At 43.1% G+C, this 25,020-nt stretch overlaps 1 protein-coding gene across 2 annotated transcripts in view; it reads left to right on the forward strand.

The window, feature by feature from the left end:
* Nucleotides 1-25,020, forward strand: part of LOC112068070 (leucine-rich repeat and fibronectin type-III domain-containing protein 2-like) — a 276,254-nt gene that overhangs the window by 79,702 nt on the left and 171,532 nt on the right. For both annotated transcript variants that reach the window (XM_024135080.2, XM_070438013.1), the window contains exon 2: nt 10,314-10,446. The gene's annotated coding sequence lies outside the window, so the exon portion shown is untranslated. The remainder of the gene's footprint in view (nt 1-10,313; nt 10,447-25,020) is intronic.

A 25,020-nucleotide genomic window follows, 5' to 3' on the forward strand; every position in this document is an offset into this window, starting at 1 on the left:
GGGATGTGATGTGAGAGATTGCCTGGAGAGCATAGAAGAGTAGAAAGCTCGATGCCATCAGTTGTGTCGCCTGAGCTCAATACCTGAAACCAGAACACCTCCAATGGAGGATTATAAAGCGTACTGTATATCCATAAAGAGCCATATCACCCATAATCCCCTGCGAGACTAGCAATCTGACTCGTGCTGGCAACTGACCTGAGCTGTGATGCTATCTGATGTGTGTGTGCTTTCAAGTAATGGACACAATGCCCCATACCTGGCGTTGTGTGAGGAGGCAGTGGTCAAATATAGCAAATTCATTTTCTGGTTTTCTATCTACTGTTTGTGTCTGTATATGTATCTAGTATAACATAGGCTAACAAAAAAAAACTTAAACCCACAATGCCCCACCGCCCTGACACATTTACTTATTCCCACCTCAGCCCGGACGAGCTGAGAAGTTGGCGGTGCGTCTTATCCTTTACCGTGTAGCCTCTGATTTATGCCCCTTTCCAAGCAGAGAAACATTCCTCAGAATAGTGGAGAACTCATGCCGCCCAGAGGAATAGCTGTTCCCAGGCAGACCGAAAGCAGCACAGCCATGCTAAAGTCACAGCCTCCTTTCTAATGGAGCCACACAGCATCATGGGAAAAGGAAAGAACACTGATATAAATGAGGCAGGAGGACAGGCAATGGCCCGTGAAATAAGAGCAAAATAAAACACTGCTCAGAGATTCAACGAAAGCGACGAGCTGATGTGTTTATTTGTTTGTGTGCCCAATCGAACAAGAAAGGTGGGGTGGGTTGGCGGATGTATTTCTAGTCCTGAAAGCATGAAAAAGACAGGCAGTCGTCCTGAAGACGAAGGGCAAAAGATCAAACATGCGTAAGTAAGTCTGATGTCTTGGAGGTGTCTTTTCATGGGGAGGCTAAAAACAATGGATGGAGATCCCTCGTTTTCTTTTATCCACGTTGCACCTCTGTCGGGTCTGGGTTCATCAAAGCTCCTACAGGTAAGCCAGCCGAATGTAAGGTTTGATGACCAGCAACAGAATTAAACATGTTCCAGGGTTGCCTATAGATTTACACTTTTTATTTTAAATAGTTTTGTATTTGTTGGTATTTTACCCCCTTTTTCTCCCCAATTTCGATCTTGTCTCATAGCTGCAACTCCCCAACGTGCTTGGGAGGCGAAGGTCGAGTCATGTGTCCTCCGAATCATGACCCGCCAAACCGCGCTTTTTAACACTCAACCGCTTAACCCAGCTTTAGACTTTTAAAGAATCAACATCCCCCTATGACCCAAGAACCTTCTCTCAGCAGAAACAGACTGACAACCACGTATTTTGAGTGTTCCGCCATTTCCTGGTTTCAAAGTTTAATAGTTTGCCTAATATCAGTTGTGACAAAACAAGCAATGTAGAAAATCATTGTACCATCTAAACTGCTGTGAAATATCTTTTAAGTAACTAGAAATATTATAGTATTGTAAAAATCATAATATGCTATCTTCACTCCTTCCAGTCACCATGGTTGTCCCTCAAGGATCCATCCCCACCATCTCCATTTAGACAAATAATGTTTCACGACAAATAACGTTAATGAGTACTACATGCACCTCTATGCCAATGTCACCATTCTCTATACATCTGGGCCCTCAAACTCTGTGCTAACAAGCCTCCAATCAACCTTCACTCACATCAAGCATACCTTCCTCAACCTGCACCACCTCAACACAAACAAAGCTATGCTGTTCCACAGGAAAAATCACATTGACGTTCCCCTTAACATCTACTTAATAGATCGGTCTGCCCTGAAATTTGTCAGCGCATACAAATACCTGGGTATCTGGCTGGACATGGCACTACCATTCCACACACACACAAAATCAATCAATAATCTTCAAGGAAAGGTCAAGTCCAGAATAGGCTTTCTCTACCTAAACAAATCTTCATTTACATACTCTGCTAAACACTAAATGACACTACTCTATGTGCTATTTCATAGTTTTGATGTCTTCTCTACTATTCTACAATGTAGAAAATAGTAAAAATTAAGAAAAACCCTGGAATGAGTAGGTGTGTCCAAACTTTTGACTGGTACGCTGTTGGGCTTCATGGTTTGTATGTGTTGGGCTTTAGCTGAGATTATTCTTTAGAGTCCAGTACATTTGTTCAGACCTCATTTGTTCCTTGATTAGCATCATTCATTCTCACTGTTGATAATTCTAACTTTATAACATATTAACTCCATCCACTGGTGAATTGGGAGAAAGTGAGATGATTGCCTTCTAAGAGCTAAGATGTTTTTTGCTGCAGTGCTGCCTACCAGTCGTAATCGTCTCTGATTGGGTGTTAACTTCTTGACGCACGGATCCCTTTAGCGGGATCATTTTCATAAACAACCGCTGAATTGCAGAGCGCCAAATAAAATAAAAATACTAAAAATATTTATAATCATGAAATCACAAGTGAAATATACCAAAACATAGCTTAGCTTGTTGTTAATCCACCTATCGTGTCAGATTTTGAAAATATGCTTTACAGCGAAAGCAATCCAAGCGTTTGTGAGGTTATCAATCACTAGACAAAATAGTAAGAACAGCTAGCCGCAAATTAGCTTGGTCACAACAGTCAGAAAAGCAATAAAATTAAATCGCTTACCTTTGATAATCTTTGGATGTTTGTACTCATGAGACTCCCAGTTAAACAATAAATGTTATTTTTGTTCGATAAAGATTAGTTTTATAACCAAAAACCGCCATTTGGTTTGCGCGTTATGTTCAGAAAACCACAGGCGCGTTCCGGTCCTGAAAGGCAGACGACAAATACCAAAAAGTATCCGTAATGTTCGTAGAAACATTTCAAACGTTTTTTTATAATCAATCCTCAGGTTGTTTTTAACTTCTTAGACATAGGGGGCTTTTCACTTTTGGATGAAATTATGCCCAAATTAAACGGCCTCGTACTCTGTCCTAGATCATATGATATGCATATTATTATTACTATTGGATAGAAAACACTGACGTTTCTAAAACTGTTTGAATTATATCTGTGAGTAAAACAGAACTCATTTGGCAGGCAAACTTCCAAACAGGAAGTGAAAATTCTGAAATGGGTCCTCTGTGAAAGGCTTCGCCTATTCAATTGCCTTGTATTTATGGATATGTATGCACTTCATACGCCTTCCACTAGATGTCAACAGGCAGTAGAACGTTGAATGAGGTGTCTAGCCTGATGTGGGACCGAATGAGAGCTTTTGGAGTGACAGGTCAGCATATTGGCAGTACCTGGCTACGCACTAGGGTTTGTCACATCGTTTTCTGCAATGCGTTAGGTAGACACGAAGAAATGCTCCGTCTGGGACGTTATTGGATTGATTTCTGAAAAACATCCTAAAGATGGATTATCAACTGAGTTTACCAGTTTATTCTACTATTATTATGACTTTTTGAATTTTTCGTTCATGCGTAAAATCTTCATGGACACGTGAGCTCCACTATGCTAGCCAAAGTTGCTAATTCGGCAGAAGAAATGGACATTCTAAAACAAAACAACGATTTATTGTGGAACTAGGACTCCTTGCACTGCATTCTGATGAAAGTTCATCAAAGGTAAGAGAATATTTATGATGTTATTTCGAATTTTTGTTGAATATGTTGACTCAACATGGTGGAGAATGGTGAGCGCTGTCTCAGATTATTGTATGCTGTGCTTTTTACTAAAGTTTTTTTTTTTATCTAACACAGCGGTTGCATTAAGAACCAGTGTATCTTTAATTATATGTCCAACATGTATTTTTCAGCAAAGTTTATGATGAGTTTTTGTTAGATTACGTGACTCTCTAAAATTTCTCCGGACAATTTGGAGCATTTTGGCGCCATGTTCACAATGTAAAACCAGGATTTGTAGCTATAAATATGCACATTTTCGAACAAAACATAAATGTATTGTATAACATGATGTTATAAGACGGTCATCTGATGAAGTTGTTCAAAGGTTAGTGATTCTTTTTATCTCTATTTGTGGGTTTTGTGAAAGCTATCTTTGCGGTGAAAAAATGGCGTTGTGTTTTGAATATGGTGGTGAGCTAACATAAATATACAGTGGGGAGAACAAGTATTTGATACACTGCTGATTTTGCAGGTTTTCCTACTTACAAAGCATGTAGAGGTCTGTAATTTTTATCATAGGTACACTTCAACTGTGAGAGCGGAATCTAAAACAAAAATCCAGAAAACACATTGTATGATTTTTAGTAATTAATTTGCATTTTATTGCATGACATAAGTATTTGATACATCAGAAAAGCAGAACTTAATATTTGGTACAGAAACCTTTGTTTGCAATTACAGAGATCATACGTTTCCTGTAGTTCTTGACCAGGTTTGCACACACTGCAGCATTGATTTTGGCCCACTCCTCCATACAGACCTTCTCCAGATCCTTCAGGTTTCGGGGCTGTCGCTGGGCAATACGGACTTTCAGCTCCCTCCAAAGATTTTCTATTGGGTTCAGGTCTGGAGACTGGCTAGGCCACTCCAGGACCTTGAGATGCTTCTTACGAAGCCACTCCTTAGTTGCTCTGGCTGTGTGTTTCAGGTCGTTGACATGCTGGAAGACCCAGCCACGACCCATCTTCAATGCTCTTACTGGAGGGAAAGAGGTTGTTGGCCAAGATCTCGGCGATACATGGCCCCATCCATCCTCCCCTCAATACGGTGCAGTAGTCCTGTCCCGTTGCAGAAAAGCATCCCAAAGAATGATGTTTCCACCTCCATGCTTCACGGTTGGGATGGTGTTCTTGGGGTTGTACTCGGGGTTGTACTCATCCTTCTCTTCCTCAAACACGGCGAGTGGAGTTTAGACCAAAAAGCTCTATTTTTGTCTCATCAGACCACATGACCTTCTTCCATTCCTCCTCTGGATCATCCAGATGGTCATTGACAAACTTCAGACGGGCCTGGACATGCGCTGGCTTGAGCAGGGGGACCTTGCGTGCTCTGCAGGATTTTAATCCATGACGGCGTAGTGTGTTACTAATGGTTTTCTTTGAGACTGTGGTCCCAGCTCTCTTCAGGTCATTGACCAGGTCCTGCCGTGTAGTTCTGGGCTGATCCCTCACCTTCCTCATGATCATTGATGCCCACGAGGTGAGATCTTGCATGGAGCCCCAGACCAAGGGTGATTGACCGTCATCTTGAACTTCTTCCATTTTCTAATATCTGCGCCAACAGTTGTTGCCTTCTCACCAAGCTGCTTGCCTATTGTCCTGTAGCCCATCCCAGCCTTGTGCAGGTCTACAATTTTATCCCTGATGTCCTTACACAGCTCTCTGGTCTTGGCCATTGTGGAGAGGTTGGAGTCTGTTTGATTGAGTGTGTGGACAGGTGTCTTTTATACAGGTAACGAGTTCAAACAGGTGCAGTTAATACAGGTAATGAGTGGAGAACAGGAGGACTTCTTAAAGAAAAACTAACAGGTCTGTGAGAGCTGGAATTCTTACTGGTTGGTAGGGTGATCAAATACTTATGTCATGCAATAAAATGCAAATTAATTACTTAAAAATCATACACTGTGATTTTCTGGATTTTTGTTTTAGATTCCGTCTCTCACAGTTGAAGTGTACCTATGATAAAAATTACAGACCTGTACATGCTTTGTAAGTAGGAAAACCTGCAAAATCGGCAGTGTATCAAATACTTGTTCTCCCCTGTATGTTGTGTTTTCGCTGTAAAACATTTTAAAAATCGGACATGTTGGCTGGATTCACAAGATGTTTATCTTTCATTTGCTGTATTGGACTTGTGATTTCATGAAATTATATTATATTATATTCCTGTGGCGCTAGGCTAGGCTATGCTAGTCAGCGTTTCTGAGGAGGATCCGCGGATCCGGGAGGGGGGGGGGGTCGGTAGAGGTTAACCTCTTTCAGCTAGGGGGCACTATTTTTATGTTTGGAAAAATAACGTTCCCAAGGTAAACGGACTATTTCTCAGGCCCAGATGCTAGAATATGCATATAATTGACAGATTAGGATAGAAAACTCAAGTTTCCAAAACTGTCAAAATATTGTCTGTGTAGCGGTCCTGCTGCTGGGTTGTTGCCCTCCTACGGCCTCCTCCACGTCTCTGGTAGCGCCTCCATGCTCTGGACACTACGCTGACAGACACAGCAAACCTTCTTGCCACAGCTCGCATTGATGTGCCATCCTGGATGAGCTGCACTACCTGAGCCACTTGTGTGGGTTGTAGACTCCGTCTCATGCTACCACTAGAGTGAAAGCACCGCCAGCATTCAAAAGTGACCAAACATCAGCCAGGAAGCATAGGAACTGAGAAGTGGTCTGTGGTCACCACCTGCAGAACCACTCCTTTATTTGGGGGTGTCTTGCTAATTGCCTATAATTTCCACCTTTTGTCTATTCATTTGCCCACAACAGCATGTGAAATTTATTGTCAATCAGTGTTGCTTCCTAAGTGGACAGTTTGATTTCACAGAAGTGTGATTGACTTGGAGTTACATTGTGTTGTGTTTAAGTGTTCCCTTTATTTCTTTGAGCAGTGTATTTAAATTGATGGTTCGGATTAAGGGATGCCAAGGTCATATTTTTCCATATTCTGTTCCAGTTAATGTGTTTTTCAGATCCACTTTGATCTGTAGACCATACTTTATTAATGGCTAGCTCTGAAAATGAGCTTTCCAAAAGTTGTTTATATAGATTATTATTTTTGGGAGCCCAGATAATTTCTTTATAAATCCGATCATTGGATGGTTCGGTAGTTGAGTTTCCAAAGGGACTATAGGCCAGCATAGCTAGTGTAATCTTTTTAGAACTTTTAAGATTAATCATTTACTGAGACATCATACCTCACAAACCCTAATAATTATTATTCATAACCCTCATGTACTACAAGTGTTTACCCATGTTAGACCCATAGAAATCTATTAGCTTGTTTTTCTCCTCAGAAGTTTAAACTCTGAAGTTTAGTTGAATTTCACAGCTCTATAATTTGCCAAGACATGTTCCTTGCACCATCCAGCTCTTTGCCATTAAATTGTTACTTCAAAGCCAGAGTAAGAAGCTAAATACATTTCAATGTAAATAATCAGCTTGTTGCCATGTTTGAACTTTTCAGGAGGCAAGCTGACTTGCTTTCAAGTAATTCTTACCACTCTCATTAAACAAGACTTGCCATAATAGTATCCTGCTATATCTTGCCTTCCACATTTGAAGTGAGACTACCACAAACCATAGACCATGCTGTGTCTTAACCCTACCTCCCCTCTGCAGTAGATAAACAATACTATAAGTAGTGATGTGAGAATCAGATTGTTTAATGCAAATCTCATATGCATATTCTATGAATATCTACTCTACAGAGCACCCACCATACTTGATGAATTACTTCGTAGATAGTTGCTGATTTATATGCCAGTCAATGAGCCGCTAGTGCTCCTAATCTCCTTGTTAACCTTTTCTACTGTGGAGAGTTACAGGGAGCCCAAGGGCAGAGAGAAAGGGTTGGCAGCCGTGATAAATTCAATTAACATAGAAAGGAACTAATGTACTTTAAAGCTTATTTCACATTTATAAATTGGGAGATGTTGTGGGATTTCTTGATTTGGTTACAGGTATGGGAGTACAGCTCGGGGACAAAGGACATGGTGGCATTGATTGGGGATTAAATAGAAGACAGACCCAGGCATTGGGTTCAGCCATGTTTACAGTGACATGTGAGGGCGTCATCAAATTTGCACCTGATTATACCGTACATGATCATTCATAAAAGCACTGCTCTTTGTTTGGAGTCAAAGACCGTTATCCACCAGTGTTTTATCATATTTCACAAGTAAAATATGTCTTAGAATTCTGACATTTCAAATGTCATTATGATGACCACAATGCACTCATTAGGCAATAAAGCATGAGAACCCAGGGATTATCGTGTGATAACTCCTGACTGAGGGCTGTTAGGCCAGAGGGAAAGCCAAGGGCCGGGAAACAGTCCTTAGGAGGGAGTTATATCACATGATAATTCTCAGGTTCGAGTGCATTATTGCTTTTATTAAACAGTTGCCAACATATCTAAAAGAAGATTAGCTTTAATGAAAACGTGGTTATTTTAATGAGTAAATTATTTTGTTTTTCATCCTTTCACCAGATGATATAGTCCGGGTAAAAGCCAGTTGTTAGTTCTGAAGTTGATAACGAAACAAGCTGGCTGTTAATTCTATTTTCATATTTCGACCCAGTCATTCATTCAATTAATTAAATGTTGCTATGCAAAAAAAAAACATTTATGTAGCTAGCTAGCAGAGGTTCAATGATGACGAGACAACTTCAAAAAATTATGATTTAATTAAATTATAAATAGGCAACATCCAGCTGATTGTCAAGTCAATAAGATGGTTATGAAGGATAGCTAGGCTGACATTACTTCTCCTTTGCTAACTAGCTAGCCAACACTCAATCACATCAAGCAGCTGAAATGACAGCAAACTACGTCCGTTTTCATTTGTTTTACCTTTGCTTCTATTGCCAATTATTTGGATATATTCATTCTAATCATCCTTATAAATTAATTCGCCTGGACCAGAGAAGCTGTCAGTCTCGGGATTGCAAAAAAACCTGCAACATGTTGCACAAGTCGGCTAGGCACACAGTGAGGCTCATTAACTTCCGCTGTACCAAACCAAATGCTAGGCAATAAGCACGGGGAAATAATGTCGAGATGCTTTTTCCGGGGAGATTGAGTTTATGAATGCTGGGCTACGGGACAGTGGATGCACATTGATACTTGGAATGTACAGTAATTATGGCATTTTGCATAACTAACGGTTATCAACCAATCAGCATCCAAAAGGTACTGTTTTATAATGACATCAAATACAATTTTATTCGTCACATGCTTCACAAACATCCAAATGTACCATTTCATAATGACATCAAATAACATTTTATTTGTCACATGGTTTGTAAACAAAAGTTGTGGACTAACAGTGAAATGCTTACTTACGGGCCCTTCCCAACAACGCAGAAAGAAATAGAAAAGTAAAACACACGTAATAATAAAAATACAATGATTAACAATAACTTGGCTATATAAAAAGGGGTACCAATACAGAGTCTACATTCCATGCTCGTTGAATTGTCATTCCAGAATAATTGGCATTAATATGGAGTTAGTCCCCTCTTTGCTGCTATAAAAGCCTCCACTCTTCTGGGAGGGCTTTCCACTATATGTCGGAACATTGCTGCAAGAGCATTAGTGAGGTCAGGTACTGATGTAGGGCGATTAGGCCTGGCTCGCAGTCGACGTTCCAATTCATCCAAAAGCTGTTGGATGGGGGTTGAGGTCAGAGCTCTGTGCAAGCCAGTCAAGCTCTTCCAGACCGATCTCAACAAACTATCTGTATGGACCTCGCTTTGTGCACAGGGGAATTGTCAAGCTGAAACAGGAAAGAGCCTCCCAAAACTGTTGCCACAAAGTTGGAAGCACAGAATCGTCAAAATGTCATTGTATGCTGTAGCGTTAAGATTACCCTTCACTGGAACTAAGGGGCATCAACCAAACCCAGATTTGTCCGTCAGAATGCCAAATGGATGAAGTGTGATTCATCATTCCAGAGAACACGTTTCCACTGTTCCAGAGTCCAATGGCGGCGAGCTTTAAACCACTCCAGCCGATGCTTGGCATTGCACATGGTGATCATAGGCTTGGGTGCAGCTGCTCGACCATGGAAGCCCAGTTCACGTCAAATAGTTCTCATGCTGACGTCGCTTCCAGAGTCAGTTTGGAACTCGGTAGTGAGTGTTGCAACCGATGACATGCGATTTTTAAGCGCTACACGCTTCAGCAGTCCCATTCTGTGAGCTTTGAGGCCGAGCCGGTTACTCCTAAACGTTTCCACTTCACAATAACAGCACTTACAGTTGAACGGGGCAGCTCTAGCAGGGCAGAGATTTTATGAACTGACTTGTTGGAAAGGTGGCAACCTATGACGGTGCCACTTTGAAGGTCACTGAGCTCTTTAGTAAGGGCATTCTACTGCCCTTGTCTATGGAGATCGAATGGCCATGTGCTCGATTTTAGACACCTGCCAGCAACGGGTGTGGTGGCTGAAATCGCAGAATCCACTAATTTGAAGGGGAGTCCACATAATATCTGATATACTATGCATTCAAAAGTATCTGAATCAGTATAGTGCCTCTTTCCAATGCCTCCCAGCCCCACCATCCCCAAAAATAAATGTAATTATAGATTTTTTTTTAAGATAACTGTCTCGCAATTGAAATTGTTCATGTTCTCTCTGTCACCATCTTGCAGGTGAAAGGATGAGCCAATGAGGCAGAATAGCGCTTCATCACTGGCCAGAGAGAGAAGCCACCTTGCAGCACTCATCCTAGGGAGGATAAAGGGAGACTTGATTGTCTGTTGCCATCAGGGAGACGACGGCAAGGTCAGTACACTAACAAAGAAAAAACAGACTTTCTTTTCCAATTGCCATGATGGGGACGAAGTTTTGTGATTGCTGGTGGCTGGATTAAGCTTAGATGCTGGAGGTGAAGTACTCCACACGTGTGCGTCGGCATATGCAGTTGCCTTGTTCATGATAAGATGAAAGCCTGCTGTGATTCTCTATACCCTCTTTAGAAAAACAATATTGCCTTCCCACCCTCTCCAACTTTCCCTTCTGCCTCAAGATGATCAATCATAAATCAGCTAAGTGAAAGCAATATAGCGTCAGATCATTGATCACTTATTATAGGATAGGGATGGTGCCCAATTGTCATTAAATGTCCAGGAAAGGGTTAAATCCCGCTGTATGAGGCAGCACGTTTGCGGCGGATTCTGCAGCCAAGGTTCCAGCAAAGTTAAGTCCAAACCCAGCAGGAAGTATTTGGATTTTAATTGCTTCCCCATAGATTGCCGCCGCCGCACAGAGAAACTAGGTTAACCTGTCTAGGACTGGGGTTCCCCTCGCCAACGAAATTGCAGGGCGCCAAATTCAATCAGAAATCTCATAATTTAAATTTCTCAAACATGCAAGTATTAGACACCATTTTAAAGATACAATTCTCGTTAATCCAACCACAGTGTCCGATTTCAAAAAAGCTTTTCGGCAAAAGCAGAACATATCATTATGTTAGGTCAGCAACTAGTCACAGAAAGCATACAGCGATTTTCCAACCAAAGAGAGGAGTCACAAAAAGCAGAAATATTGATAAAATGAATCACTAACCTTTAAAATTCTTCATCAGATGTCACTCCCGGGACAACATGTTCCACAATACATGTATGTTTTGTTCGATCAAGTTCATATTATGTCCAAAAACCTCATTTGAAATTGGTGCGTTATGTTCAGAAATGCATTGTCTCAAACAAACATCTGGTGAAAATGCAGCGAGCCACATCAAATTACAGAAATATTCATCATAAACATTGATCTAAGATACAAGTGTTATACATACAATTATAGATAAACTTCTCCTTAATGCAACCGCTGTGTCAGATTTCAAAAAAACTTTACGGTAAAAGCACACCATGCAATAATGTTAGGACAGCGCCTAGCCACAGAAAAACAGACATTTTTCAACCAAGGAAAGGTGTCATAAAACTCAGAAATAGCATTATAAATATTCACTTACCTTTGATCTTCATCGGAATGCACTCCCAAGAATCCCAGTTCCACAATAAATGTTTGTTTTGTTCGATAAAGTCCATAATTTATATCCAAATACCTCCCTTTTTGTTCACGCGTTTAGTTCACAAATCCAAATTCACAAGGCGCAGGCACTTAGTCCAGACAAAGTCACAACAGTTCCATTACAGTTCGTAGAAACATGTCAAACGATGTATAATCAATCTTTACGTTATCATAAATCTTCAATAATATACCGACCGTACAATTCCTTTGTCTTTAGAAATGAAAGGGAACGCAGCTCGCTCTCACGGCCGCACGCGTGACTTTGCGCATGGCATTCTGCCAGACCCCTGATTCAAACAGGTCTTATTCGTCCCCCCTTCATAGTAGAAGCCTGAAACAAGGTTCTAAAGACTGTTGACATCTAGTGGAAGCCTTAGGAAGTGCAATATGACCCCATAGACACTATATTGGATAGGCAGTGACTTAAACTACAAACCTCAGATTTCCCACTTCCTGAGTTCTGTTATACTCACAAACATCATTCAAACAGTTTTAGAAACTTCAGAGTGTTTTCCATCCAAATATACTAATAATATGCATATTCTAGCTTCTGGGCCTGAGTAGCAGGCAGTTTACTCTGGGCACCTTATTCATGCAAGCTACTCAATACTGCCCCCCAGTCCCAAAGAAGATAAAGCAAAGCAGTGCGACACAAACAACAACAGAGTTACACATGGAAAAAACAGCATACAGTCAATAACACAATAGAAAAAAAGAAAGTCTATATACAGTGTGTGCAAATGGCGTGAGGAGGTAAGGCAATAAATAGACCATAGTAGCGAAGTAATTACAATTTAGCAGATTAAACGAGTGATAGATCAAATCAATCAATTTTATAGTCACATACACATGGTTAGCAGATGTTAATGCGAGTGTAGCGAAATGCTTGTGCTTCTAGTTCCGACAATGCAGTAATAACCAACAAGTAATCTACCCTAACAATTCCACAACTACTACCTTATACACACACACAAGTGTAAAGGGATAAAGAATATGTACATAAAGATATATGAATGAGTGGTGGTACAGAACGGCATGGCAAGATGCAGTAGATGGTATAGAGTACGGTATATACATATGAGATGAGTACTGTAGGGTATGTAAACATAAAGTGGCATAGTTTAAAGTGGCTAGTGGTACATGTATTACATAAAGATGGCAAGATGCGTAGATGATATAGAGTACAGTATATACATATGAGATGGGTAATGTAGGGTATGTAAACATTATATTAAGTGGCATTGTTTAAAGTGGCTAGTGGTACATTTTTACATAATTTCCATCAATTCCCATTTTTAAAGTGGCTGGAGTTGAGTCAGTATGTTGGCAGCGGCCGCTAAATGTTAGTGGTGGCTGTTTAACAGTCTGATGGCCTTGAGATAGAAGCTGTTTTTCCAGTCTCTCGGTCCCTGCTTTGATGCACCTGTACTGACCTCGCCTTCTGGATGATAGCGGGGTGAACAGGCAGTGGCTTGGGTGGTTGTTGTCCTTGATGATCTTTATGGCCTTCCTGTGACATCGGGTGGTGTAGGTGTCCTGGAGGGCAGGTAGTTTGCCCCCGGTGATGCGTTTGCAGACCTCACTACCCTCTGGAGAGCCTTACGGTTGTGGGCGGAGCAGTTGCCGTACCAGGCGGTGATACAGCCCGACAGGATGCTCTCGATTGTGCATCTGTAGAAGTTTGTGAGTGCTTTTGGTGACAAGCTGAATTTCTTCAGCCTCCTGAGGTTGAAGAGGCGCTGCTGCGCCTTCTTCACAACGCTGTATGTGTGGGTGGACCAATTCAGTTTGTCCGTGATGTGTACACCGAGGAACTTAAAACTTTCCACCTTCTCCACTACTGACCCGTCGTGTGGATAGGGGGGTGCTCCCTCTGCTGTTTCCTGAAGTCCACAATCATCTCCTTTGTTTTGTTGACGTTGAGTGTGAGGTTTATTCCTGACACCACACTCCGAGGGCCCTCACCTCCTCCCTGTAGGCCGTCTCGTCGTTGTTGGTAATCAAGCCTACCACTGTAGTGTCATCCGCAAACTTGATGATTGAGTTGGAGGCGTGCATGGCCACGCAGTCGTGGGTGAACAGGGAGTACAGGAGAGGGCTCAGAACGCACCCTTGTGGGCCCAGTGTTGAGGATCAGCGGGGTGGAGATGTTGTTACCTACCCTCACCACCTTGGGGCGGCCCGTCTGGAAGTCCAGTACCCAGTTGCACAGGGCGGGGTCGAGACCCAGGGTCTCGAGCTTGATGACGAGTTTGGAGGGTACTATGGTGTTAAATGCTGAGCTGTAATCGATGAACAGCATCTCACATGGGTATTCCTCTTGTCCAGATGGGTTAGGGCAGTGTGCAGTGTGGTTGCGATTGCGTCGTCTGTGGACCTATTGGGTCGGTAAGCAAATTGGAGTGGGTCTAGGGTGTCCGGTAGGGTGGAGGTGATATGGTCCTTGACTAGTCTCTCAAAGCACTTCATGATGACGGAAGTGAGTGCTACGGGGCGGTAGTCGTTTAGCTCAGTTACCTTAGCTTTCTTGGGAACAGGAACAATGGTGGCCCTCTTGAAGCATGTGGGAACAGCAGACTGGGATAAGGATTGATTGAATATGTCCGTAAACACACCAGCCAGCTGGTCTGCGCATGCTCTGAGGACGCGGCTGGGAATGCCGTCTGGGCCTGCAGCCTTGCGAGGGTTAACACGTTTAAATGTTTTACTCACCTCGGCTGCAGTGAAGGAGAGCCCGCAGGTTTTGGTAGGGGGCCGTGTCAGTGGCACTGTATTGTCCTCAAAGCGGGCAAAAAGGTTGTTTAGCCTTGTCTGGGAGCAAGACATCCTGGTCCGCGACGGGGCTGGTTTCTTTTTGTAATCCGTGATTGACTGTAGACCCTGCCACATACCTCTTGTGTCTGAGCTGTTGAATTGCGACTCGATTTTGTCTCTGTACTGGGACTTAGCCTGTTTGATTGCCTTGCGGAGAGAATAGCTACACTGTTTGTATTCGGTCATGCTTCCGGTCACCTTGCCCTGGTTAAAGCAGTGGTTCGCGCTTTCAGTTTCACGCGAATGCTGCCGTCAATCCACGGTTTCTGGTTTGGGAATGTTTTAATCGTTGCTGTGGGTACGACATCGTCAATGCACTTCCTAATGAACTCGCTCACCGAATCAGCATATTCGTCAATATTGTTGTTGGACGCAATGCGGAACATATTCCAATCCGCGTGATCGAAGCAGTCTTGAAGCGTGGATTCAGATTGGTCGGACCAGCGTTGAACAGACCTGAGCGCGGGAGCTTGTTGTTTTAGTTTCTGTTTGTAGGCTGGAATCAACAAAATGGAGTCGTGGTCAGCTTTTCCGAAAGGGGGGCGGGGGAGGGCCTTATATGCGTCGCGGAAATTAGTATAACAATGATCTAGGGTTTTTCCAGCCCTGGTAGCACAATCGATATGCTGATAGAATTTAGGGAGTTTTGTTTTTAGATTAGCCTTGTTAAAATCCCCAGCTACGATGAATGCAGCCTCAGGGTGTGTGGTTTCCAGTTTACAAAGAGTCAGATAAAGTTCGTTCAGGGCCATCGATGTGTCTGCTTGGGGGGAATATATACGGCTGTGATTATGATTGAAGAGAATTCCCTTGGTAGATAATGCGGTCGACATTTGATTGTGAGGAGTTCTAGATCAGGTGAACAGAATGACTTGAGTTCCTGTGTGTTGTTATGATGATCACACCACGTCTCGTTAATCATAAGGCATACCCCCCCGCCCCTCTTCTTACCAGAAAGATGTTTGTTTCTGTCGGCGCGATGCATGAAGAAACCAGCTGGCTGCACCGACTCCGTTAGCGTCTCTTGAGTTAGCCATGTTTCCGTGAAGCAGAGCACGTTGCAATCCCTGATGTCTCTCTGGAATGCTACCCGTGCTCGGATTTCATCAACCTTATTGTCAGAGACTGGACATTGGCGAGTAGTATGCTAGGGAGTGGAGCGCGATGTGCCCGTCTCCGAAGCCTGACCACGAGACCGCCTCGTTTGCCCCTTTTACGGCGTCGCACAGGGTCGCCGGCTGGGATCAGATCCATTGTATTGGGTGGAAGGCAAAACACTGGATCCGTTTCGGGAAAGTCATATTCCTGGTAGGAACGATGATGAGTTGACGTTAATCGTATATTCAGTAGTTCCTCCCGACTGTATGTAATGAAACCTAAGATTACCTGGGGTACCGATGTAAGAAATAACACATAAAAAAACAAAATACTGCATATTTTCCAAGGAACGCGAAGCGAGGCGGCCATCTCTTTTCGGCGCCGGAAGATGAGCAGATGATGATGTGCAAGTAGTGATACTGGTGTGCAAAAGAGCAGAAAAGTAAATAAAAACAATATGGGGATGAGGTAGGTAGATTGGGTGGGCTATTTACAGATGGACTATGTACTTTTCTGTTCTATGTACAGCTGCAGCGATCGGTTAGCTGATGTTTAAAAAGTTAGTGAGGGAAATTTCAGTCTCCAGCTTCAGCGATTTTTGCAATTCGTTCCAGTCACTGGCAGCAGAGAACTGGAAGGAAAGGCGGCCAAAGGAGGTGTTGGCTTTGGGGATGACCAGTGAGATATACCTGCTGGAGCACGTGTTCCAGCAGAAGTTTTTAAAAAAGGGTTCCAAGGGGGTTCTTTGGCTGTCCCCATAACCCTTTTTGGTTCCAGGTAGAACCCTCTGTGGAAAGGATTCTACATTGGGAGGGGGTTCTACTAGCTAACATATGGAATTGTTGTATCATTTAGCTATTTCATTTTGAATTTTAGGACCCCTGTAGGTATATTATACTGAACAAAAATATAAACCCAACATGCAACAATTTTGGACATTTGTGGCAGTTTATGGTAGAGAAATTGACATTACATTCTTTGGCAACAGCTCTGGTTGACATTCCCTCAGTCAGCTTGCCAATTTTATTTATTTATTTTTCCGTTATTTTACCAGGTAAGTTGACTGAGAACACGTTCTCATTTGCAGCAACGACCTGGGGAATAGTTACAGGGGAGGGGAGGGGGATGAATGAGCCAATTGTAAATTGTACACTCCCTCAACTTGAGACATCTGTGACATTGTGTTGTGTGACAAAACTGCACATTTTAAAGTGGCCTTTTATTTTTTGGTTGGTTGGTAAAATCTTGAATTTGGCCTTTACTACTGTAGCCCGTAGAAACACATTGAATAGCACATTCATGAATGGCAAAACAGAGAGTCTAACAAAATAATAAGGAATAAGGTTTTGAAGTGTTTGTCCTATATCTAGAAGATATAAGAATGCTCAGGAAATACAGTACCAGTCAAAAGTTTGGACACCTCATTCAAGTATTTTAATTTGTACATTGTAGAATAATAGTGAAGACATCAAAACTATGAAATAACTAACGGTTTTGACTTGAGGTTATTGTTTGTAGGGGTGCCAGGTAGGTTATGCCTACCAGAGAAAACATTGATTCCTCCATTTGGTTTGGGAAGGAATGAGTCCCGTCTTGTCCGTCAAGTCTACACCAATACAAAAGGACTCAGGCAGTTTCACTTTTCATAACCCCTTAAAACATTGTAAATAACTTAGAAACAAATGTGTTATTTTGTGTGGATTGTATTAGCAACATAAATGATCACATAATATAACAATGAGCTCTGGTTCCTCCAGAAAGGTCCCGTACCACGGGCCTAAAAGAGTCCAGCCCGGTAAAGGAGTTCAGGGAACTCAAGTGACCTTAGTCACGCAATGTTTGTTCGTTCATAAAGTGTAGCGTTAACCCAGTCTCAATCATACAATCAAAATATCAAACTCTTTTACCACACAACCATAAAGAATATCAAATCTCAATACGTCTTCAACTACAACTGACCACATAAATCATCACGGTATACATCACACTAAAACAAATTAAATACCGTATGCAAAAGGTTGTAGGCGGTCAGTCAGACAATCCAACAGATCTCCAGCAGAGAAAGGCCATGAAGAACCAGCAGACACCAACTGAGATATGTAGTCAAAAGGAAGCAATGAGTGGATCAGATCCTGGTTGATCTTCAGACAAGGCTACAAAGCACACTTTTAAATACAACAGAACAAACGTCGTAAAGAAGCTTCGGAACTAAGGGTTGAACACATCCTCATTCACACCACCGTCACAAACCCCGCTTTTACGCAGCTGATGCTGGCTATTTAATTGGGAATTAAAGGGGAAGTGCCCTATTGGAAGGAGAAGCACTGAGACGGTTCAGACAAATTCAGGGCCGTCACATAACACATATGGAATCATGTACTAACAACAAGTGTTAAACAAATCAACATACACTACCGTTCAAAAGTTTGGGGTCTCTTAGAAATGTCCTTGTTTTTTAAAGAAAAGCAATTTTTTTGTCCATTGGTAATGTTGTAAATGACTATTGTAGCTGGAAACAGCAGATATTTTATGGAATATCTACATAGGCGTACAAAGGCCCAACTGGCAGCTTCATTAAATAGTACCGGCAAAACACCAGTCTCAACGTCAACAGTGAGAGGCGACTCCGGGATGCTGGCCTTCTAGGCAGAGTTGCAAAGAAAAAGACATATCTCAGACTGGCCAATAAAAAGAAAACACACCTACTCATTTAAGGGTTTTTCTTTATTTTTATTATTTTCTACATTGTAGAATAATAGTCAAGACATTCAAATTATGAAATAACACATATGGATTCATTCAGAAAAAATTGTTAAACAAATCAAACATATTTAATATTTTCTATTCTTCAAAGTAGCCACCCTTTGCCTGGATGACAGCTTTGCACACACTTGGTGTTCTCTCAACCAGCTTCACCTGGAATGTTTTTCCAGCAGTCTTGAAGGAGTTCTCACATATGCTGAGCGCTTGTTGGCTGCTTTTCCTTCACTCTGCGGTCCAACTCATCCCAAACAGTCTCAATTGGGTTGAGGTCGGGTGATTGTGGAGGCCAGGTCATCTGATGCAGCACTCCATCACTCTCCTTCTTTGTCAAATAGCCCTTACACAGCCTGGAGGTGTGTTGGGTCATTGTCCTGTTGAAAAACAAATGATAGTCCCACTAAGCGCAAACCAGATGGGATGTCATATAGCTGCAGAGTGATGTGGTATCCATGCTGGTTACGTGTGCCTTGAATTCTAAATAAATCACAGACAGTGTCACCAGCAAAGCACCCCCACACCATCACACCTCCTCCTCCCTGCTTCACGGTGGGAACCACATATGCGGAGATCATCCATTCACCTACTCTGCGTCTCACAAAGACACGGTGGTCATCAGACCAAAGGACAGATTTCCACCGGTCTGTCCATTGCTCATATGTCTTGGCCTAAGCAAGTCTCTTCTTATTATTGGTGTCCTTTAGTAGTGGTTTCTTTGCAGCAATTTGACCATTAAGGCCTGATTCAGTTAGTTTCCTCTGAACAGTTGATGTTGAGATGTGTCTGTTACTTGAAGCATTTATTTGGGCTGCAATTTCTGAGGCTGGTAACTCTTATTAAGTTATCCTCTGCTGCAGAGGTAACTCTTGGTCTTCCTTTCCTATGTTGGTCCTCATGAGAGCCAGTTTCAGTTGCACTTGATGGTTTTTGCAACTGCACTTGAAGAAACTTTCAAAGTTCTTGAAATGTTCCGTATTCACTGACATTCATGTCTTAAAGTAATGACGGACTGCCGTTTCTCTTTGCTTATTTGAACTGTTCTTGCCATAATATGGACTTGGTCTTTTAGCAAATAAGGCTATGTTCTCTATACCACCCCTGCCTTGTCACAATACAATTGGTTGGCTCAAACGCATTAAGAAGGAAAGAAATTCCACAAATTGATTTTTACCTCATGAAGCTGGTTGAGAGAATGCCAAGAGTGTGCAAAGCTGTCATCAACGCAAAGGGTGGCAACTTTGAAGAATCTCAAATATGAAATATTTTTTTGTTTTAATGTCTTCACTATTATTTTACAATGTAGAAAATAGTAACAATTAAGAAAAACCCTTGAATGAGTACGTGTGTCCAAACTTTTGACTGGTACTGTACATATTTAACCCCTTTTAATAATTTCCATACTTCCATTCGTTTTTTTAACCAGTCCCGGGTTACCTTCAGACGAGTCCCGTTACACTTGTGTGGATCGTAAAGCAAAACGGAGAACATTATCGTGGCATCATATTAGTTTGTAGCCAAAACCGTTTGGATGCTACAGATGTTTTCGTGAAAAGACAGATTTTTGGATGTCTCCTGGTCTGACAAACAGTGCTCTAGCTTTCCACAGCAGATGCGGAAGGCGGATGCGGTAGATTGAGACACAGCACGTACAAAAAAAGTGTATGCTTAAACATACACTTTTGTTGGGGATTGTTTTATTATTACGGGTGCATTAGTTGACTCTTGAGGACTAATGTTGAATTGCCCATATCTCCTTGCAAGGTTGCAGATGTTCTAATTTAATTTAGATCATGTATTTTCACATGACTTTGAACAGCAGGTGTTGGTGGTGTAGGATATGAACGGCGAACATTGTTTTTGCATTACTTTTCCGTTTCAGTTTGTTGTCACATTGGAATATTTATGATTTACTACTGTATTGCAAAGATATTGCATTTTACAAAGATTGCCCTTGATGAAGATATTGCCTCTAACTAATGAAATTGCACGGCTTCTTTTTAATTCAAGGTTAGAATAAAAGTAAGTGAACCAGTCTTTAGGGCTACTTGCTATATCTGCAAGTGAATATATACATGCACAGTGTCTAAATTAAACACAACAGAAACTACATACCATAGCATATGCTTTTAAGTGGATTGTTTCCCACCTTATAAATGAATATCAAAAACGTTTATGAATGTGAATATTGATGAACGCACCCAAAACATGGAGACATATGATGATACTTCATGCACATATTCATAATAAATGCATGGGGAGATGGCGGTGCCGCAACTATGCTCCTGTTTCAAATCATCAGTGAATATCAACAATGTAACAAGTCAATAATTTAGATAAGTTCTATTCGACCAGCAACCCATAGAGAAAATGGGAATTGCTTGTGCTATATTTATACCTACAGAACAGGGTCCCTGGCCCACATCCATAATGCATCCTTGTATTCTGGAGAAGTAGTGGAAAAAATAGCTGAAGACGATGAATAAAATACGAAGAAAACAATAAAACAATGGGAGAAATCCACATCCCTCCATAATAATAGTACTGGTTTTTACTTTACTGTGTGGTAGATAAATTACTAGGTATATGGAAAGAAATGGCATGGGAATTACATATAGATAACATGTTTGTTTCTTAATGATTCATTCAAACAAGCAGCAGTATATTGTTTACTATTTCATCGTCTTCTTCAATGGCAGGTTGTTGGCATACAATATTCTCAGGCATTAGGTTGGGTGCTGGTGTGCCTGGATTCACTAAAAGTTATCACTGTCCAAGTTGACTACAAATACAACTTGAGATCTTTCAGCTCCCCCTCTTGTAGACTGAAGCTGGCATCAATTGTACAGTGCTAGTGTACCGGTAACTGACAGATTTACTTCACCGTGATTGACTGTTCCCGCTCTCATTCTCACTTCCCACACCCTGACTGTCAAGAAAGTAGCTAATTGGGTGTATGATGATATCAATGGAAATGGTGATATAACAGAGGTGGAATACTAAAAAGATGTAGGCCTACTCACTCTCTATGAACAACAAACATTCACATACAGGCACAGAGAGATACTATGCACATTGACAACAGAGAAACGGTGCTACTGAGGTCCTTATGTGATATCCTGATGATGGAACTGCTGTGCGCCATCACCATCAATCTTTGGGGTGCCGTAACGTCATGGGAAATCATTAGTAGTTTGAGTTCCATTGCACATGAAGCTAGTGCTGTTTAAATGGCATAGTTCTCCCTCCCTTCACTGGAGTTGTCACGAATCTGACAGCTTTTACCCATACAATCATGCCAGATCAGCGATCAAGTTGAGAAATGATTTTTAAGGTATTAGGAGGGGTGCGGCATATAGCTGATAGGCTCAACTAAAGCAGAGTTGGCGAGAGCACGGGCACACTTCCAAGTGATTTGATCTGGGTTGGGTTGGAGCCAGCTACCTGTGCAACCAAGCCTTCTGGATGTTTATGAACTTGCCTCCCAACTGTCTTTGAGGGAGATACAGATTTACAATGGCCTCATCAGTACTGAAGCTATTTTTTTTATCTATCCCCCCGGGGTACCTGCTTGGCCCTCTGATCGCCCGTCTTTCATGTGTTCACCTACTTGCATCATCACCTCCATCTATTATCAGAGTTGTTGGATGGAGGCACTGATGAGTTATGAAGAGACAGTAGCTAGTGCCTCGGTCCAATGTTGTATGTGTAGACACGTGGTTAGCAATATCATTTTCTCATCATTTAGACAGTCTTCTTTTTTATGTGGTGTGGGCAGCAGGGAGAATAGGGTCAAACAGACCTAATGCAGTGTCATCAGAGAGAACAGTCGCATCATACATTATCAACACTCTTGTGAAGCCTCTAACTCTGGGAAACCTGTGGGTCCTGGTTAACATTTCAACATTACCTACGTTGTACCTGTTCGTCTCAGACTGTCCTAATGCTCCAAATCTGATTCACTGTGATTGATATGCTGTACAGTATTCATGAGAGAGAGAGAGAGAGAGAGAGAGTAGAGTAGAAAAACGATTCTTGGCTAATTATGTAGCAAAATCATGAAATGTGATGATCATTAAAACATTTCATTTTCCAAAGTAACGGCTCATCAACCTTTGTTTTTCCCCTATGTGGACTCGACTCATTTGTCTGCTGTCTGCTGACTCATTTAAAATTTGGAAAAAGGGAAAAATTCTCGGTGAGGTTAATTTCATAGCAGAGGAATTTTAAGAAAAAGAGGTGCTGAAAAGGTGACACCATTTACCACTGACACCCCAAGTTGAATATCACTGCGGATAGCAGCTCATAATTGCAATTCGGGTCACAGAGGAAATCATCCTTTGCCCAAGAGTACATCCTATCAAACTTGGCAAAAGAGAGCAAAAATGAGATCCCAAGGTCTGGCTGTTACCCAGCACTATAGAGTTCCACAAAGTTTACTTGAAGTGAAATGTGAGAGAAAGATTTGGATTTTCTTTTTTCCTGGGTAGGATAAGCTTTGTTCTGTTTTTATATGTTAAGGTCAAATTTGATTAATTGAACGTTACTGGAAATGACTTTATATTGCTGGGAAATGTATAACAGACTTTCAGAATTACTTTGCAATATTTATTTTCTGTAGCATGTTGTTGACCTTTTTTTATTTGTTTGACCCTGTGAATTCCCTCTAGAATCTAGACCTTGTATTCCTTATTAGGATTCTGTAACGGGTGTCGTCTTCCTCCTCCTCGGACGAGGAGAGGAGAGAAGGATCGGTAGACCAATGCGCAGCGAGGTGTGATGACATAATGATTTATTAAATAAACAAAACAGACAAAGACGAAAACGAACTATACTTGATATAACTAACAAAACGATGTAGACAGACCTGAACAAACGAACTTACATATACACGAAGCACGCTGACACAGGAACAGACTACATAAACGAAATAACACGCCGAAACAATCCCGTGTGGTGCGCAGACACAAACACAGGAGACAATCACCCACACCCAACCAGTGAGAACAACCTACCTTAATATGACTCTCAATTAGAGGAAAACGCAAAACACCTGCCTCTAATTAAGAGCCATACCAGGCAACCCAAAACCAACATAGAAACAGCAAACATAGACTGCCCACCCAAAACTCACGCCCTGACCATCACACACATACAAAACAACAGAAAACAGGTCAGGAACGTGACAGAACCCCCCCCTCAAGGTGCGAACCCGGGCGCACCAGCACAAAGTCCAGGGGAGGGTCTGGGTGGGCATCTGACCACGGTGGTGGCTCAGGCTCCGGACGCTGCCCCACCCACCACATAGTCACTCCCCGCTTCTGTATCCCCCTCCCAATGACCACCCTCCAACTAAAACCACCTAAATGAAGGGGCAGCACCGGATAAGGGCAGCACCGGGATAAGGGGCAGCACCGGCTGAGGGACGGCAGCTCCGGGCTGAGGGACTCTGGCAGGTCCTGGCTGAGGGACTCTGGCAGGTCCTGGCTGAGGACTCTGGCAGTCTGCTGAGGGACTCTGGCAGGTCCTGCTGAGGACTCTGGCAAGGTCCTGGCTGAGGACTCTGGCAGGTCCTGGCTGAGGGAACTCTGGCAGGTCCTGGCTGAGGGGCCTCTGGCAGGTCCTGGCTGGACGGCTCTGCAGGTCCTGGCTGACGGCTCTGCAGGTCTGCTGGACGGCTCTGGCAGGTCTGGCGGACGGCTCTGGCTGTCCTGGCTGGACGGCACTGGCTGATCGGTCTGGCGGAAGGCTCTGGTGACGGTCTGGCGAAGCTCTGGCTGATCCGGTCTGGCGGAAGCTCTGGCTGATCCGGTCTGGCGGAAGGCTCTGGCTGATTCGGTCTGGCGAAGCTCTGGCTGATCCGGTCTGGCGGAAGGCCTCTGGCTGATCCGTCTGGCGGAAGGCTCTGCTGATCCGGTCTGGCGGAAGGCTCTGTAGGCTCTTGGCAGACGGGCGGCTTTGCAGCTCATGGCAACGGGCAGCTTTGCAGGCTCATGGCAGACGGGCAGTTCAGGCGCCGTTGGGCAGACGGGCAGTTCAGGCGCCGCTGGGCAGACGGGCAGTTCAGGTGCCGCTGGGCAGACGGGCAGTTCAGGCGCCGCTGGGCAGACGGCAGTTCGGCGCCGCTGGCAGACGGGCAGTTCTGTAGGGAGGAGACGGAGAGACAGCCTGGTGCGTGGTATAGGCACTGGCTGCGCTGGAGAGGAGGAAAAGCTCTGACAGCGCTGGACAGGTGGGAGCAGCTGGAGAGAGAACCCGGAGAGACAGCCTGGTGCGGGGGCTGCCACCGGTGGACTGGTACTTGGAGGTGACCGGGTATACCGGACCGTGAAGGAGGACACGTGCTCTTGAGCACCAAGCCTCCCCAACCTTACCAGGTTGATGGTCCCCGTAGCCCTGCCAGTGCGGCGAGGTGGAATAACCCGCACTGGGCTATGCAGGCGAACCGGGACACCACTGTAAGGCTGGTGCCATGTATGCCGGCCACGAGGCAGGCCAGATACGTTGGCCGGCTTCATGACATCCGGCTCGATGCCAACCTAGCCCTCCCAGTGCGGCAAGGTGGAATAGCCCGCACTGGCTAAGCACGCGTACTGGGGACACCGTGCGCTCCACGCATAACACGGTGTCTGACCAGTACGACGCCCTCTCACTCCA

The sequence above is a fragment of the Salvelinus sp. IW2-2015 genome, unplaced genomic scaffold (assembly GCF_002910315.2).
Source record: "Salvelinus sp. IW2-2015 unplaced genomic scaffold, ASM291031v2 Un_scaffold83, whole genome shotgun sequence".
NCBI classification, from domain to species: Eukaryota; Metazoa; Chordata; class Actinopteri; order Salmoniformes; family Salmonidae; genus Salvelinus; species Salvelinus sp. IW2-2015.